Genomic DNA, 7,800 nt, shown 5'->3' on the forward strand with positions numbered 1-7,800 from the left:
CAAGCTCATCACCACAGGGGTGTAAGGATCCCAAATCCCAACAAGCTCATCACCACAGGGGTGTAAGGATCCCAAATCCCAACAAGCTCATCACCCCAGGGGTGCAGGGAGGAGGGGTGTGGGTGCCAAGCCTCTTAAACATCAATAATTGCTGCGCTGGAAAAACACACACACTTTGTGTTTAAGAAACTTAGAAGAGCAGAGGGGTGGGTGTGGAAAAAAAACCTCTGGCTGTGATCTCCTGGATTATCAGCAAACTGCCTCCTGCAGAGCTGACAGGCAGAGGCAAAACAGCCCTTGCCCCCCCGGGTGCTGATGGAGGGAAGGGATCTGTCACCCAGGGCGTGATTAAAGAGCCGAGGGGCACATGGAGCTGCAGCCCGAGGAGGAGCAGCCCCAGGGGGGGTCAGCGCTGGCACGGAGGGAGGCAGAGCTGGGCGGCTCCAGGGGATCCATCCCTGAGCAGCACCGGGTGTTCCACCCTCGGGATGGAGGGATGAGGGTGGCAGGACTGAGGGATTGCTGCCCTCTGCAATCTGGAGGAGTGTGGAGAGCCTCTTCCAGCCTCTGCCCTGTCTGGCCCACCCTGCCAGGTGCTTTCTGGAGGTGAGCAGCTTTTTGCCTACCAGGGTTGACATCTCAAAGTGTTTTCCCGTTCTGGGTCGGGATAAAAAGGTGTTTTCTTTTGCAGGGGGTGCCCAGGAGGAAGATGGTGGGAGGGAAGGCACCAGGGTGGCACATCCACGCAGGGACCCCACGAGTCCACCAGCCTCGGGTCTGACTCCACCACAGTCACAGCCAGATGTGGCACATCTGTTTGCAGCAGAACCCAGCCCTGCCCTCAGCAGCTCTGACAGTTCCACAGGTCCTGCACGAAGGCACCATCACCCCCCCAGAACCCTCCCGGGTGACCCTGTGGGGAAACCCACCCAGACCACAGCTTCCAGAAACCCCCCAAAAATCCATCCCAACTCTGCCTGGAGCTGCCCCTGCTCAGCTTTGCCCCCTTTCCTGAGCAAATCCCACCCCACATCCCCGCCCCGGAGCCTGGTGGCACCAGGGCTTGTTTAGTCTGAGCGGGAGGAGGCCGAGGATGACATGATGAAGGTCCTCCAAGACGTAAAGGGCAGCAGCTGAGGACAGGAATAATCTGTTCTTTGTGTCTGCCGAGCAAAGGACAAGGAATAATGGGCTTAAACTGCAGCAAGGGAGGGTTTGACTGGATGGTAAGAAAAACTTTCTAATAATAAGGATTATTAAAGCCCTGAGACAGCCCGGGGAGGGAGAGGGATCTCAGTCACCCGAGGCTTTTAAGAACAAGACAGACAAATATCTGTCAGAGATTAGATAGGAACGGCTGATCCTGCCTTGGGGCAGGGGATAAATTAAATTACCTCCTCAGGTCCCCTCCAGCTCTCCCTTTCTGCGGGTCCCCCATGTCCCCCGGGCCGTGTGCCTTTAAGGAGGAGGCATCTCCCTGAGAAAACAAGCACATCAATCACCGGGAGAGTGCTGCCATTAGCGGAGCCGGGCAGAGGTGAGACCCTCCAACCCTGGCACGAAAAGGCGGGATCGATTGGCTCCATCAGTCACTCCACGTGATGGGCCCCCGGTTCCCTGGGAAGGTGTCTGGGAGCAGAAGCCCCGGGTGAAGGGCAGGATCCCCTGGCAGCAAGCAAGGAGGGGAAGGGGGGTAGTTAGCAAAGTGCTTCAGACGGGGGAGGGGGGAAGAACCCAGCACCAGGCAAGATGCTTTTCTCATGAACACCCTTGAACACATTTTGGGAGCGTTCGGTTCCTGCTGGCTCGAGAAGCGCCGCTGCTGAGCTCTGCCCCGGCAGCTCGGCAGGATCTGCAGCTCCAGACGAGCCCTGTCTGTCCTGGGAGATGCACCCGCACGTGGGAAGAGGCTGCCTGGAAACCGGCAGGGGCCGATTCGCGGTTCTGAGCATCGAATCGTGCCCGCGGTGACGGGATTTCCCTTCCCCTCTCAAAGACAAGCTCTTCCTTCACCTTCCTTCCAGCCCCGTCTCCTGCCTCCCGCGCCCTCTGCTCTCGGGGGCAGCGCTCCATTTGGGAACATTATCTCATGTGGGGGCGAGGGAAGGGCTCCCTGACACCTCCCTGCCCCCGGGGACGTGTCTGCCCGGGGTCCAGGCTGGCTGTTTTTTCGGGCAGTTTGGAGTGGTTTATGGCCGGGCTGGAGCCAGCGGGGCTGCACCAACCCCCCCCCCCGGCCCGGGGGAACCAGGCTGATGCCATCCCAGCATAAATCTGCGGGGTTCTCTGGAGACAACAGTCCAGACGCTGCAGAGGGTGGGCACAGCCCTTGGGAGACCTGCTGGTGAGGCTGGAGCCTGGTGAGACCCCCGGGGAGCCCGGGAGGGAAGGGGGGGGTGACTTACCTGCAGCAAATCCCTGGTGCTGCCTCGTCCATGGGAGAGTGGAAGGTGCCCCTGCCCATGGCAGGGGTGGGATTGGATGGGGTTGGATAGGGTTCCTTTCAAGCCAAATCCTGCGATTCCACAATTCCAGGATGTGGATTCAGGGCTCTCTCTCTCTCCCGGATCTGAGAGGGGAGACAAAATCCAACATTTTGCAGTGCGTACCCCCCCATGAGGAGACACTGAGACCTCAGACCAGGTGGAATTCCAGACCCTCGTGGGTCTCACCAGCCTCTGCCTGTGCCAGAAACCTGCAGGATTTCGGGATGCACATAAATTTACGCCCTGCAGGGAGCAGCCCGTGCACACCCAGCCGAGGGGGGCAAGCACCTCTGAGTGCTTCCACCACACACTGGGGACCCTTGGGCACCCCCACAGCCCCTCCCAGGGTGAGGACCTGCCGCTGCTTTGGTCCCTCTGCCTCTGGAGGGTGATGCTGTGCAGGAGAATCGGGGCCCTGGGGAAAGGCAGCTACCTGGTCGCTATGGAAACGGGCTGCAGGAGGAGGGGGGGTGTGTGCAGAGCCCACCAGGCTGCTTCCCCAAAAATCAACCCCTGCTGACATTCCCCCCCCCCCAGTTTTGGAGGTGTTGGATCCCAAAGCCTGTGGGAATCCCACAGCTCTCCCTGCCCAGGGATGGGGGGAGGCAGGAGGGGCAGCCAAGGCTTTGCTGCTCCCAGGGGACTCCCCCAGCCCTCTCCAAGCCTCGGGGCTTCACCTCTGTGGCAAAAAAAAAGGACCATTCCCTGCCAGGTTGCTCCAAATCCAAATTCCTTGGTGGTTTTTTGGGCTGGGTGGAGGGGCAGGGGGGTGGGGGGTGACCATGGCGAGGTTTTGGGCAGTAAAACAGCGTTGGAGGAGGGCACAACCCACCACATCCAGCCTCTTCTCCTCGTGGGATACAAGCCCAGGCTGGGCCTGGAGCGGTTCAGCGAGCCTGGAAAAGGGAATGCAATAATCACAGCCCCCACTCAGCCAGAAAGCCCAGAGAATTCCCACAAAAAGGGAAGAAAAAACCCCAGGAGCTGGGAGATGCCGTTGCTGCTGTTTCAGAGGGAAGGGGGTCAGGGATGGGGAAGGGAGGCTTATGGGGCAGGGGGCACACGATGCCCGACCCCCATCCCACTGCCCCCCTCCCCTCAGCTGCCCAGTGCCACCCTACAGATGCCACCAAGCCCCCGTGACCTCCAAATGAGCCCCGAGCCCCGTTTGGTGCTGGAGGGTGGAGGAACACGACAGGCTCTGGCAGGGTTTCAAATTAAGGCTGCCAATTAGTGCTCCTCTGGGGGCTAATTAAATATTACTTTCCGCAGCACTTTTCTCCTCCCCTAAACGCTTTGCCAGCTCCTTCCAGAGCCAGCCCCACTTCCAGAGCCAGCCCCACTTCCAGAGCCAGCTGCTGGGGGCAGAGGGCAGCAGGCAGGGCACGGGGGGACCCTCCCTGGCACCCGGGTGGGCACCCCTGAACCCACACACCCCCTCGCCAGGGGCTGGGTTTTGGAGGGTTCAGTGGGTTAATTGGCCTTGTGAAATGGTTCCCTGGAGCCAAGAAGTTGGGATTCCTTCCTGTCTGCCCGGAATGCCTTCCAGGGTGGGCAGGGAGGGGACGGGGAGTGACGGGTGGCGGGTTCTCGCCTGTTCCCATCAGCGGGTGCCAACAGGTCCCTGTGCCACAGGCTGCTGGGGCAAGGCAGCTTTAACCTTCTGCCAGGAGCCACAAGTCCAGCAGCAGCTTCATCCTCTCCCCAGAGGCTCCCTGAGCCAGTTTTGGGGGCTCTGGAAGGCCGAGGGAACACCCCCCACCCACCCTCGGGGACTCGCCCCACAGCGGTTCCTCTTCACGGCAGCCAGGGAGGGCAAAAAAGTGGGAAATCCGAGGAAAACGGAGCTCAGGGAGGACATGGCTGTCCAAACTGCCTCTCTCCTTGATCCCAGACAGATGCCAAATGCTGCTGGCACCTCCCAAATCCAGCACCAGCGCCGGGATAGGGGCTGTTGGGGGCATCGGGTTTGCGGGGTGGAGGGACAGGGGCTGCGGGTGCCTCAAAATATCTTGTAGGTACCAAACTGGGAGCTGGCAGAGGAAAGGCTGCACCTCCAAGCGTGCTGGAAAATGCTGAAAGTTGGGTTTTCCCAAGATTTTTTCCAAGGTTCTGGAAGTGCACGTGTCTGGAGGCAGCCCAGGGCCATGAGGGGCTGGTCCTGGAGTTACCCCCCAGAGTCAGGAGCTCCAGGAAGGCCCCAGTGCCCCCAGTTAAACATTCCCAACACACACCCGAGTCTGCAGAAAGCCCCAAACCATCTCTCAACACACACACACACACAGAGGAGTCTTGGGGGGTTGGTTTTTTTTAGGGCACGTTTGGATTTTGGCTGCACCGGCGCCCGAAGAGCTGCAGGGAGGAAGAGCCAGGGGGGTGGGGGTGATTCCCGAGCTCCTGAGCGCTCCCCAAATTTCCATTTGGGAAGCCGAACAGCTCCCAGCAGCTGCAGGCAGGGAGGAGACAGGCTTTGGGAGGGGGGCAGAGGGTGCAGATGAGGGCAAACAGAGGGCACAGCCCCCGGGCAGCGCTGAGTCACCGAGACAAATTTCAAAAGGGTAAAAAGGGGGGAACAGAAACAGGGGGGAAATATTAAAAAAAAAAAAAAAGAAGAAAGAATGAGAGATGAGAAAACATCTCCGTTGGTACAGCCGGCCCCCAGCCCCAGGAGAGCATCAGCTACTGGGCTTCTCCTCCCGTTTCCATGGCGACACAATTTGGTGCTCTTTAGAAGAGCTCTCGCTCCCCCCCCTCCCCCTGCTTCGTTTGATTTCGTGTTTGGAAATAAAAGTGGTTGGTGCGGCTTCTGTCTCAAGGGGGGGAAAAGGGGGGGGTATTAACAGATCTGGAGGGGCTGCAGAGGGGAAAGGGGGAGCTGAACCCCCTTCCTGCCCCCCGAATCAGCCACCCTGGAGGAGCAGATTTTTGGGTCCACCTGAGGCACCCCTGGGGGGGCTGCCTGGGGAGCTCAGGGTGGTCTCCTCCCTCTGAGGGGATGGGCTGGAGGTGGGTGCCCCATCACCACCCCCTGACCTTGGAAAACCCCCCCAAGGACCTCAATTCCCTGCTGCCACCCCCCTCCTTGTGCCCGTCTATGCCCGAAGGACAGACCCCCCTGGGGCTGGGCAGGCTCGGTGCCCACCCCCAGCGCCCCCCACAATACCCCAAACCCCGTCCTGACCTGGTAAAAGAACCCCAAAAATCCTTTTTTTCCCAGGATGGGGCTGGGCAGGCTCAGTGCCCACCCCCAGCACCCCCCACAACATCCCAGATCCCATCCTGACCTACTGAATGCAATAAAATAACCCCAAAAATCCTCTTTTCCCCACGATGGGGGCTGGGCAGGCCCGTTGTCCATCCCCAACACCCACCACAACACCCCAAATCCTGTCCTGACCTGGTAAAAGAACCCCAAAAATCCTCTTTTTCCCTTGAGATGGGGGCTGGGCAGGCTCGTTGTCCATCCCCAACACCCACCACAACACCCCAAATCCCATCCTGACCTACTGAATGCAATAAAATAACCCCAAAATCCTCTTTTCCACAGGATGGGGCTGGGCAGGCTTGTTGTCCATCCCCAGTACCCACCACAACACCCCAAACCCCATCCTGACCTACTGAATGCAATAAAATAACCCCAAAAATCCTCTTTTTCCCTTGAGATGGGGGCTGGGCAGGCTCAGTGCTCCCCCCCAGCACCCACCACAACACCCCAAACCCCATCCTGACCTACTGAATGCAATAAAATAACCCCAAAATCCTCTTTTCCCCAGGATGAGGCTGGGCAGGCTCGGTGCTCCCCCCCAGCACCCACCACAACACTCCAAACCCTGTCCTGACCTGGTAAAAGAACCCCAAAAATCCTTTTTTTCCCAGGATGGGGGCTGGGCAGGCTCAGTGCTCCCCCCCAGCACCCACCACAACATCCCAGATCCCATCCTGACCTACTGAATGCAATAAAATAACCCCAAAATCCTCTTTTTTCCTTGAGATGGGGGCCTGGCACACTCAGTGCCCACCCCCAGCACCCACCACAACACCCCAAGCCCCATCCTGACCTACTGAATGCAACGAAAGAACCCCAAAAATCCTCTTTTTTTCCCCAGGAGAGGAGGGCTGGGAGACACCAGCACAGCCAGGTGGTGACCACACAACCCCTCCCTTTCCCAAGGGGTTTCCTACACCAGAAACATTTAATTGGAGCTGCTCTTCCCCAAGGCTCTCCCAGGGGATCAGGACCTGCTGGAATCCATGGATTTCCTCGGAGCAGGGAGCCAGGCTCAGCCCCAGGCTGCTGCTCAGCTCCTCGGGAGCACTCGGGCATCTGCTCCTGGGGAACAGTTGGGAATGTTTTGATTAAATATTTCTTTTTTTTTTTCTTTTTCAGAGGGAAAAATTCCAACTGGTCGAGCCCGAGCTCGGTTTTGGTTTTTTGGTTTTTTGGTTTTTTTTCCTGAAATAATTGGCTTGGAGAAGTTTCCCAGTTTTAAAGAGGAAAAGGACCGAGGGGGGAAAACATGCAAGAATTTTACATCCCTTAAACTCTAATAGGCTCTGTTCCACAATTTAATTTGCAGGGAAAGAACGTTGAGAGCCGTCAGGTCAGTGGTTTGAAGCGGTAGGAAGGGGAAGGTTTCTTGCTGGCTTAAAAATAAATAAATAAAATAAATAAATAAATAAAAGAAAATGCCTTTTTATCCCGACCCAGAAAGGGAAAACACTTTGAAATGTCAACCCTGGTAGCCAAAACCTCCAGAAAGCGCCTAAAACGTGTCCCCTGGTGCCACATCCATGGGTTTTTGGACATTCCCAGGGATGGTGACTCCACCATTTCCCTGTTCCAGTGGAGAATATATTTTTTGTGCGAGGGGAGAGGGGCTGGGGCTGCCCCTGCGAGGTAAAAAAAAAAGGAAAGGAGATCCCATTTTTCCTTCCGACAATGAGATCTTTCTAAATGTTCTCCAAAAAAAAACAAACCCAAAACCCCACAAACCAACAAACCCCCTCCGAGCTCAGCGGTGGAAGGAGGTGGGGGAGAATTTATTTTTTTTTTCCAAATGACCGACCTCTAAAAACCCCGTCTGAGCGAAAAAACGCTCATTTTTGGGGGGCACCTGTAGGAGCGGAGCCCGGGAGCGGCTCGGCCGGGCGGACATTGCCATCGTGTGGGGAGCGCTGGCAAGAGGCAGCGGAGCCGCAGCTCCGGGAAACGCTCGGAAATTCTCCGTTGGGTTCCTTTTGTGCCGGAAAAAATGCCCCCGGGGGGGCGATGAGCCGCCCCCGGGAGGGGTCTGGCTGTGCAGCCCCTGATGGG

Source organism: Lepidothrix coronata, unplaced genomic scaffold (assembly GCF_001604755.1).
Source record: "Lepidothrix coronata isolate B3197 unplaced genomic scaffold, Lepidothrix_coronata-1.0 Scaffold316, whole genome shotgun sequence".
Classification (NCBI taxonomy): domain Eukaryota; kingdom Metazoa; phylum Chordata; class Aves; order Passeriformes; family Pipridae; genus Lepidothrix; species Lepidothrix coronata.